Raw genomic sequence first — 11,395 nt, 5'->3', positions numbered from 1 at the left:
TCTGTGCCCCAGCTAGACTCATTGTAAATCCCGTGAATTCTTCCCCACATCCCTCTGCTACACCGTTGAAGGAAAGTGGATGAGGAGGTGTTGCCTTGTCCCCCTGCGCAGCCCAATCCCGGGCCTCTGACACATACCCCACCTATCTGGCTAGACCCTGGCTATAAGACAATGAAATTTCTCGGTGTCTACTACCCTTTTCTGGGGAGTGTCATTTCGGTTAGGGGAGCGAGGTGAAGAGGAAAAGCCCCAGACGTGACACCTCCCAGGGGACATTTGTTCTTGTGACAGAGCCCAGTCATTGCTGTGGATAAAGAGGAAGCCACCATCAGAATCACCCGGAACAATGCTCAAAGATAGGTAGGCTGTTGAAGTATCAAACTCACTCATGTCTGCTTCCTACTCCCAACAAGGTGGTGCAGTGTGGGTGGCCCAGCTCTGGGCCGAAGGGATTATAAATGGATGGTGGCGGTCAGGAGCTCATGGCTCCCACCCATCATCCTGGCTGTCCTGGAGGCTGAGGTCTGATGGTCATGACTCAGAGCCAACCCGGGCAGGAAAGTCTGTGAGATTCTTATCTACCATAAACCACCTCCCTCCCCAAGCCCACACACAAAAATGCCAGATCTGGTGCTGTGACTCAAGTGGTAGAGACTCAGCCTTGAACAAATGAAGCTCAGGGATAACACCCAGGCCCCAAATCCAAGCCCTAGGACTAACACAATCATAAAATAAATGAACAGTGTACACCTTTTATCTGACTAGCAAGAAAGATGGATTCAGTCTTCTCGCTGGTAGTTGTAGCCAAAGATAAGGGGCTCCCCTTGATGTTTCCCTAAACCTCTTCTTCTCTCCTTTATCTGTCCAGGCTTCAGTTGCAAGACAGAATTCGGATCATCCCCCTGGATGTGACCTTAAGTACCCTCCCCCACCCACCTTCCTTGGGGTCAGGATCCTGGATGCACTCCTTGCTGGGAGGATGAGGCACCACAGAGATGAGGGTAGGTATCCCTGACACTTACACACACACACACACACACACACACACACACACACACACACACACACACACACACACACACCCCTAGGCCAATTCAGACTAGGCTTTTCCAAAGACACTTTATCTCCTTGGATTAACTGACCTAGGTGAGGAATCTGATCCCCTGTAACTGATTATTTTAACTTGGGCTTGTTAGTTGACAGGAGATAAACGGGAGAGAAAAAAAATAAAGCCTTTGGTGCCCATCACCTGGGGCTCAGGCTCATGCCTATCATCCTGTCTACTCAGGAGGCTGAGATCTGAGGATCACAGTTTGAAGCCAGCCATAAGCTGGAAAGCCTGTGAGACTCTACTCTTCATGGAACCACCAAAAGTCTAGAAGTGGAGCTGTGGCTCAAGTGGTAGAGCACCACTCTTGAGCAATAAAACTCAGAGAGACAGCTCCCAGATTCACAGTTCAAGCCTACACACAAAAAAAAATGGCTCCATCTTTTTCCCCAGAGATTGCCCAGGCCTCGAGCCCACTGTCACGGAGTGTGATACAACACCTATCCCTGGGTGGTGTATCAGGAACTTCCGAACTCGGTGGTGGAATCCAGACCTTCCCCTTCGTGCACTCTCAACCCACACTGGCTGGAAGGCAGAGCGTGACAAGGCCAGCAGCCTACAGAGTGGAGAGGCTCCAGCTCTGCCAAGGTGATCGGAACGGGCTTCTTGGAGGCAGCACTTGAAAAGGGGGTCTTGCTTACCAAGGAGGATCTGATAGGAACCAAAGAGAGCAAAGGTGCTGCAGATGATGGACAACATTGCAGAGTATGTTCATTTCCAGGCAGGGCTGCTGGTGAGAGACTCAGTATAGATGTGTGAGACTTGGTATAGGTGTGTGAGAATTGGTATAGATGTGCGAGACTGTCCCAAGGCAGGCCTGAGGGGATACAGAAGAACAGCTATCCAGGGCTGGGATTGAGTCTTAGAGGTAGAGGGCTCTCCTACCATGCAGAAAAGCACTGGTTCGATTCCTAGGTCCTGCATACACAGAAAAAGCTGGAAGTGGCACTGTGGCTCAGGTGAAAGAGCACTCCCCTGGAGACAAAGAAAGTCGGGGACAGTGCCAGGGCCCCGAGGTCAGGCCCCAGGGCTGTCACTATAAAACAGTTCGCTCAGGGACCTTGGTGACAAGTTGATGGCTATGGCCTGAAGCTCTTAGAGCCATCCATGATTTGTGTTTCCTTTGGCAGAGGGGAGCTGGAGACTCCTTTTGCCCTGGGCACTCCTTTACCTGGCTTTCAGCAACCCTCCCAACGTCTTCCACCGGGACTTGGAGCAGCTGGCCCCAGAAATCCTCAGGTAATGGTTGGGTGGGCAAGGGTGATATAGGGCAGGCCCCAAAACTCCTAGTGGGTCTGATCTGCCCTGGATGAAAAGGAAATCTGGAGGAGGCAGATGGGAGGTTAGAGAGGCCTAGTGATGTGGAGGGGGCCCTTTAATCCACACGGCCCCACCCAGATTCAGAGCTAACCTTTGCTCTCCCTGAGGGAGGTAGAGGGGGTGTCCAAGTGGTAGCATCTAGAGGACTAGGTGGAAATTCTGAAGGACTAGACACCTTAAGCCATGAGCTGGTGGTTCACACCTGTCATCCCACACCTGTCATCCTGGCCACTCGGGAGGCTGAGATCCAGAGGATCTCATTTCCCAGCACAGGCAGGAAAGTCCCACGAGAACCTCATCTCCAATCTCCAACCAGAAGTGGCATTGTGGCTCAAGTGGTAGAGCACTGGCCTTGAGGAAAAATTGACGTCAGGCACAGTACCCAAGCCCTGAGTTCAAGCCCCTCAACCAAAAAAAAAAAAAAAAAAAAAAAAAGAAAGAAAGAAAGACACCCCTTCCTTGCTTGCAAGAGATGGTGAAATAGTGAGGTTGCTGTGGTTGGGAGACCAGATGATGGTCTCACTGTACAGACATTTCTAAGTACTACCCAAATTTGCACCAGTGTGAAGCCATAACAGGGTGGGTGGTGCCTTACCAAGAATTCCAGAGGTCGTGGCCTGTGGCAGGCAGGGAGTGGGTGAATGGGAGCAGGAGTGGGATGGTAGTGTCAATTATATGCTCTCCATCCATGGAAGAATGGTTTTGGATGCTGGTGACAAAGTCTGAATTGAAGGGTTGCACGTGGTTTGTGGCCTGACGAGTTGGGTTTCCCTGTGTCTAAGAAGGAGGCTGAAGCCGGTTGCTGCCAGTGGCTCACAACTGTCATCGTTGTTACTCAGGAGGCTGAGATCTGAGGATCGCGGTTCAAAGCCAGCTTGGGCAGGGAAATTTCAGAGACTTTAACTCCAGTGAACCACCAGAAAGCCAGAAGTGGTGGTAGAGCGCCCACCTTCAGCTGAAGAGCTGAGGGACTGCGTGCAAGCCCAGAGTTCAATCCCCATGACTAACAACCAAAAATAATGTAGCTGAGTTTTCTGCATAGTGGTGTGTACGTTTAGGAAATGCCAAGATGTGTTATGAGCCATTCCAGATGTGTGAGATGTCCTTAGTTTTGTCTACACTTGGTCTGAGGACGGTGGTACCATCTTCTTAGGGGTGGGATATTCAGGGTGCTCAGGGACTGCTGAGGCCTTGGGCTACCCGTGTGTGTGTGTGTGTGTGTGTGTGTGTGTGTGTGTGTGTGTGTGTGTGTGTGTATTTTTCTTTCATCTTTCTCTGTCCCCTTCCTGGGTGCCTGTCTGCCTCTTTCTGACCTTGGATGGTGCCCCTCCTCCACACTGACCTTGCCCTTTAGCCCCCTATCACAGTCTACAATGAGTCCTAAATTGCCAGAGGCCTACATTCCAGCTTTTGTTTGGGACCCAAGTCGGGCCTGTCCAAATATTTGGGCGCCTCCAGGGGATTCTGGGTCAGCATGGTCAGCTGGCATAGGGTCTCCCCTGCCTCTGGGGGAGCTCAGTCATGCGATGTCCTGTCCTTTTCCTCACCTGGGTCTCTGGCTGCATGTGACCTCCCTGCATGCTTGCAGTGGAGTGGAGGAGGGAGGGTTTCCGGTGGCCCTAACCAACTCAAGCTTGATAGCTGTCTGAAGGCCGCCCAAGCAAGGAGGATCCGGGGATACATGCGAGGTGAGACCAAGGTGGCTTGGAAGTATCCTTCGGTGTCTAGGAAATGTCAACATACCTTGTCCCAGGAAAGTCTGTCTCCTCCACCACCGCCCTCCACCCCCAGCTTGGCTGCTCATGTCCTTCTAGATGATTCTGGATGCCCAGAATCCAGATGCACACACTTTAGATTCTAGGTCCAGGGAACTAGGGGATGTATGGCCAATACCTCAATGTTCTGGGTCATTAGCCTTGACTTGGCTATGCCCCATTGTTGTACGTTCACTTCTTAATCCAGTGCTGGCCACACACCGGCCACTTGTGGCAGTGCTGTGAAAGTGGCAGGAGTGGAAGTGAGATCCAGGGTGACCAAAATCTGGATTTATGGCCTGATTGGGGGTGAGGTGGGTCAAAGGGTGTCAAAAAAATCTTAGAGCTGGAACTCAGGGCCTAGGCACTGTCCCTAAGCTTCCATTGCTCAAAGCTAACACTCTACCATTTGAACCACAGCTCACCTTTCATCTTTTTTAGTAGTTTAGTGGAGACAAGAGTCTCATGGACTTTCCTTCCTGGCCTGGCTTCAAGCGGCCATCCTAAGAGCTTAGCCTCTTACATAGCTAGGATTGCTTGTGTAAGCCATTGGGACCTGCTAAGGATGTTTTTGTATGTGCTTGTTTTTGTGTGTGTGTGTGTGTGTGTATGTGTGTGCGTGCGTGTACGTGTGTGCGTGCCTGTGTGTGTGTGTTTGTGTGAATTTACCAGGGCTTGAACTCAGAGCCTAGGTGGTATCTTTTAGCTTGTTTACATAAGGTTGGTGCTCTATCACTTGAACTACAGTACACTTCAGCTCCCAGCAGCCCCTTACTGTGTGGAGAACATAAAGCTCAAACCTGGTCCTATTTCTTTGTCCTCAGGGAGGGTATGATTCCTCTGAAGCCTGGAGGAGTAAGGATGTGGTAGGAGGGGTAACTGTAGATGGGTGCTAGTCTGGGAGAGAGGTACTCTGTCTTTAGCCAAGAAGGATAGCAATAGCTCAAGCTCTCATATCCCTAGCTACTCAGGAGGCTGAGATCTGAGGATTGCCATTCAGAGGCAGAGCTAGAAAAGTGTTTGAGACTCTACTCTCCCAATAATCATCTGAAAGCTGGAAGAAAAGCTATGGCTCAAGTGGTGGAGTGCTAGCCTTGAATGAAAAAATCTGAGGGACAGAGCCCAGGACCTGAGTTCAAGACCTAGTACAAAGATGCGCCCATACACACAGGAAGGTGGTAATGATGAGCTGAGCCAGAACTGGGAGCAGTCCTGAGGCATAGTCATAGTAATCTCTCAAGCCAGATCAAGTGGTTTCTCCCCAAGTCCTTCTTGGGCTGAGGGGTCTGCGCTATGGCAGTAAGTTCCAGGGAACCTGCCCCTCCATCCATGCATGGGGCCACAGGGCCAAGGGAAAGAACACTAAGGATGCTCCTTTGTAATTGGCCCACGATTGCAGACCTTCATTTATCCCCAAGACCTGGTGAGGAAAGAAGGGCTCTGAGCCCTGGGACTCCAGGGATAGAGACTGCTAGAAGCAGCAGTCAGCTGGCTGTGATTTCGTGAGCCCACAAGTCTTTCATGAGCCCAACTCAATACCTGCCCGAGGTGTGCTTGACAGATTAGCACTCTTCTGATACCTGCGTGAGTGGGCATTACCTGCCATGCCATCTTGCAGCTTCTGCCCCTCCTGGCCCAGAACTGTGGTCTGAGACATTGATTTACTGCTCAGATTCACATTGCATCCATGACAGATGCCATTCAGATGATCGGGCCAATGACCTCCATGCCCCAAGGCTCGACACTTCTCTGATAATGTGGCCTGCTCTATAGGAAACGGCCTCCCCTGAGCTACTCTCAAGACTTGTAGAACACCTAGACATTGGGAGAAACTCAAGGGCCCACTGGAAAGTACTCTGCCTAGAGCCAAAGGGTGAGTTCCAAACTGGCCAGGGGAGTTGGTCATGGGAATGGAACTCTGGGCCTGGGCACCGTCCCCTCAGCTCTTCAGCTTACTGCTTGAGCCACAGCACCATTTCTGGTTTTCTGGTGGTTCCTTGGATATCAGCGTCTCCTGGACTTTCCTGACTGGGCTGCCTTTGAACCACGATCCTCAGATCTCAACCTCCTGAGGAGCTTGGGGGACAGGCATGAGCCACTGGCACCCAGCTGCTCTGGCCTTTCACCACAGTGGACTAGGAGCTCCTGAAAGCTTTTCTTTATTATTTTCTATGGCAATACTGGCCTTGAACTCAGGGTCTGGGCTCTGGTCTCTTAACTTTTTCCCTCAAGCCTGGCACTCTACCACTTGAGCCACAGTGCCATTTCTGGCTTTTGGTAGTTCATTGGCAAGAAGAGTCCCACTAACTTTCCTCCCCTGAACTGGCTTTGACCCAAGATCTCTGATCCCAGTCTCCTGAGTAGCTAGGATTTAAAGGGGTAGAGCCACTGGTGGCATTGGACTAAAGGGTTTTCTTAAGCAAGAGTTCTTCCCTGCATTTGCGCTGGCTCCTCAATGCAAAGGAGGCCTGAGGGTCAGGAGCTGTGAAAAATATGCTTCCAGACACAGAAAATGGCTGGGTCCATGGTGAAAAGTCAAGCTAATCTTCCCCCTGGGGCCCATTCTGGGACCCCAACCTCTTCCCTACCTGTGACTCAAATACAAACCTTGACCCAGCCTTGAATGTACTGCTAGACTAGTCTGAAGCCACAAAACCTTCATTCCACCCACATCACCTGCTCTACACCACACCTCAGGACATTTGCCCATGCTGGACCTTCTGCCTGAGGCTCTCTGTCCTTTTCCAAATTTTAGAACTCCTGTGGAATTTTGGCACTGCTTTTATCACTTCCTGGAGCAAGTCTTTCCTTCCTTCTTTCTCTAGAGATGGAACTTGTGCAGGCTAACTGGAAAATGCTCTATCTTGGTGTGTGTGTGTGTGTGTGTGTGTGTGTGTGTGTGTGTGTGTGTGTGTGTGTGTGTGTACCATTCCTGGGTTTTGAATTCATAGCCTGGACGCTATCCCTGAGCTTTTGTGCTCAAGGCTAGCATCTACTATTTGAATCACAGCTCTACTTCTGGCTTTTTGGGTGTTTAATTGGACAAAAGTTCTTATATAGACTTTCCTGCTTGTAATTGTGATCCTCAGATCTCAGCCTCCTGAGTAGCTGAGATTACAGGGGTGGGCCATCAGCACCTGCCCTCTACCTCTTACCTCTAACCTTGGCCCTCCTGAGTCCCAGAAGAATATGTCTCACCAGGCTCACTTTTTTTTGCCACACTTGGGGCTTGAACTCAGGGTCTGGGCATTTTCCTGAGCTTCTTTTGTTCAAGGCTAGCCACAGTGCCACTTTTGGCTTTCTCTGTTTCTGTGGTACTGAGGAATCGAACCCAGGGCATCATGCATACTAGGTAAGCACTCTACTGCTAAGCCACATTTGCAGCCCAAGACTGACTTGTAACAGGAGTTATGAGGGTGGGATTTATAGGTTTACCCCATTCGACATAGAAATCACTGACTATTTCATATCTTTGCCAAGATTTGGGACCAGTCTGTGACTCGGCAATGAGGATGGATGAATAAGTGAGAGCTACCAGGCCCTAGAGGTCTAGGCTCACATACTACAGAGGGATAGAGAATATGGATCCAGAACCTTCGACCACTCCTACAGCCTAGGAACTCTGAGGGCTTGTCCCAGCTTGCCCAGGTTGGGTGGGCTGAGCATGGGCAACCTGCTGAATGCCCATCATTCACATATCATCCCTCCATACACAGAGACATGGAGTTATTGCTGCCTTTTTGTTGGAGGAGGGGGCAGGTCTGGGGTTGAACTATGAACCTAGGCCCTGTCCCTGAGCTCCTTTTGCTCAAGGTCAGTACTCTGCAACTTGAGCTACGATCCCACTCATGGTTTTTTGTTTTCTTTTTTTCCTGTGATCTCTTAGAAATAAGTGTATCCGACTTTCCTGTCCTGGCTGAATTCAAATTGGCATTCTCTACATCTTAACCTCCTGAGGAGCTAGGATTACAGGCAGGAGCCGCTGACACTTGGCTTTCTTTTCTTCTTGTTCTTTTTATAACTGTGACAATCTGAAATCTTCACAGTGTCATTTCAATGGTTTGTATTCGAAGTAAACTACCTTGGAGTTCGATTGCTAGGATTGCCCCCCACAAATGGAGGAAGATCCTGACAAACTCATTCCTATTTGTGTGAATTCTAATAAAATATTATAAAAGTAATCATTAAATTTGCAGTTAATTCATGGTTCTACTTAAGAATGCCACAGAATATTATTGGATTTATATCTTCAATTCTAGCACCATGGTATGATTCCCCTAATGGAAGGATATTGGCTAATTTTTAATTAATGCTTTTGTATGTATTCAACCATGCTACTTCATTAAATGGTGGCATAATATAATAACCAATAATTGGTATAATATATATAATTTAATATTCTCACATTCCACCTCTCTCAGTATATATATGCGTATATATACACATATATACATACATATACATATCTATCAATGTATATATTGGGCACTACTGTGGCTTGATCAAAGGTCTTCAGAACTTCCTGGCAGCTCAGTTTTCTGGAGGCTGGTGTGCTAAGACTGTGACCCCATTTATGGATTGGGCATTGTAGGCCATGGGTTGAAATCCTAGCATGGCCAAAAATTTAATCGTGGAGTAAAAAGCGAACTTTGACACATTTTTTTCCTTCTGTGTGAAAGTCCTGGGTCTCAGTACAATGTATAATCCATATGCAAATATAATCTAGGTGATATGATGTAATAAATGAAGTTTTATATGTGTAATAATACTAAATAAATAAGGGTAGTAAATGTCATGCTCAGTAAACCCATGTATGTAAATAGATCTCATATATGAATATTATTTTTTCCAGTGCTGAGGCTTGAATTCAGGCCCTGAGAACTGGTTTGAATTTCTTGTCTTCAAGGATGGTGAGCTTCCTCTTCACCCACAATGCCACAGAGTTACCCAGACCCTGAGTTCAAATCCCAGACCTGCCAGAAAAAATGGTGCAAATTCCAAGCCAGGGCCTTATTATTTTTTTTTTTTTTTTTGGCCAAGCACGGGGCTGAACTTAGGTGTTGGCACCTCTGAGACAGCCAGTCCTGGGATCCTAGAACCCGAGTCCAAATCTCGGGGCTGGCAAAAAAAAAAAAATTAGGAGAAGGAGAAGGATAAAACTGAGAAGTTCAAGGAGGTGGTTTTACTATTTTTTTCCTTTGTGTTGTGACCATCCTGGGTCTAAATGACAAGGCCCAGAAAGTGCACATGACCTTGCATTGCTGATGTTTGGTGGGCTATTAGCGAAGCCATAGCCAAAACTGGTAACTTAGCCCTGGAGGTCAAATCCAAGGACTGCCACTAACGAATGGTGGGAGGTTCTAAGAGACTTATTCTGATGATACATCTGTACAAATGGAATGTTATAAAAATAACAATTAAATTAGTAGTTAGTGTATGATTTTCATACTATAAAATTATACACAATTATACTACATTGAGTAATTTTCAATTAATACTTTATTATGTATTCAATCATGATACTTAAAAAAGGAAGAAATAATTTAGTTGCCAATAGTTAGTAGTAATATCGTATATGCAATTTCATAATATACAGACATCTCTCTTGCTTTATACATATACATCTATCTATCTATCTGCCTATCTATTTATCTATCAATCTACACATTTATCTGGTTATACAGTTGTCACTCCTGGGGCTCAGTGGTAGAGTGCTCCCCTAGTACGTATAAAGCTCTGGTTTCTATTTCTTACTACCACATGCACAGAAAAATCTGGAAGTCGTGCTGTCGCTCAAGCAGTCGAGCACTAGCTTTGAACATAAAAGCTTAGGGACTGTGTCTAGACCCTTACTCAAGACCCAAGACTGGCACCAAAAAAAAAAAGAATGTCTGAGCACAATGATATAAGGATAGGACTGTAAATATCACACAGCAAGCTGGGAGTCTGGTCCTGATAGCTGCCATCTAACCTGACTTAGCCAGAGGTAAACCATTTCAACCCAGCTCCATGGAACCAGATGCTGCTGGCTCATTCACCCCTGTCATCCAAAATACTCGGGAGCTGAGATCTGACACTTGTGGGTTTAAAACCCAGTCCTGGCAGGAAGTCTGAGAAACTGAGCTGTGGCTCAAAGTGTTAGAGCTCCAGCCTTGAGCTAAAGATCTTAGGACAGTAGCCCCAACCCTTGAGTGCAATACCCATGGCTAACTCCGCCCTCCAAAAAAAACCCACTCCTCTAAACCATTAGATGTGAACTTTGTGCAGTTTGTGACATGTTTCTGAAAGAATGGTGATACTGATGAAAACACCCTAATTCTAACGATAGCTTGTGGGATACAGCTATGTGGTGAGTCCTTCATGAGGTGTTGTGTGATGAATCCTTCATGGGTGCATTCTTTCATCTGGTCCTTGTAAGAGCTCCACAAGTAAGATGATTGTGCACATGAGAAAGTTGAGGCTCAAATATGTCCCCATGTCAGGGCCAACATTATGTATGTATTGAATTCTAATGAGTTGTCTCCTGGTTTATTTTTTTCGGATGTGAATGTTGAACTCAGGGCCAAGGCACTGATCCTTCCCTGTTGGGCTCATGGCTAGTGCCCTATCATGTGGAGCCAAAGACCCTAGGCATCTGTAGCTGAGGTCTGTCATCCTGCCTACTCAGGAAGCTGAGATCTGAGGATCTGGGTTCAAAACTATCCCAGACACAAAAGGTCCCATGATACTATTATCTCTTACTCACCACTTAGAAACTTGTAGTGGAAGCCAGTGCCGCTGACTCGAGCCTGTCATCCTAGCTACTCAGGAGGCAGAGAGCTGAGGATCACATTCCTAACCAGCCTGGCAGGAAATTCCTTGAGATGGTTATCTCCAGTGAACCACCAGAAATCCCGAAGGGATGCTGTAGCTCAAGTGGTAGAGCTTGAGCTGAAGAGCTCAGAGACATCACCCAGGCCTGCCATGGGAGGTGGCACAAATGAAGGCTTCCTGTCAAAACAGCACCGGGGAGAGAAAGAGCTTGGGGTACAAAGAGGCCTTTTTCTCCTGGAATTCAGAGCCCACCCACATTCATCCTCAAAAATTGCCCCCGGATGAATTATTACAAAGCTGTACAGGAGTGAGACTTTTTGTCTGCCTGTTCCAACAATGAGGCAGACTTACTCCAGCAGCCTGGAGTGCACAGAAACACTCAGGCTACACTGGGAACAGT

Source organism: Dipodomys spectabilis, unplaced genomic scaffold, assembly GCF_019054845.1.
Source record: "Dipodomys spectabilis isolate Male_0828 unplaced genomic scaffold, ASM1905484v1 ptg000640l, whole genome shotgun sequence".
Lineage (NCBI taxonomy): Eukaryota > Metazoa > Chordata > Mammalia > Rodentia > Heteromyidae > Dipodomys > Dipodomys spectabilis.
Note: the sequence above shows the minus strand (reverse complement) of the source record.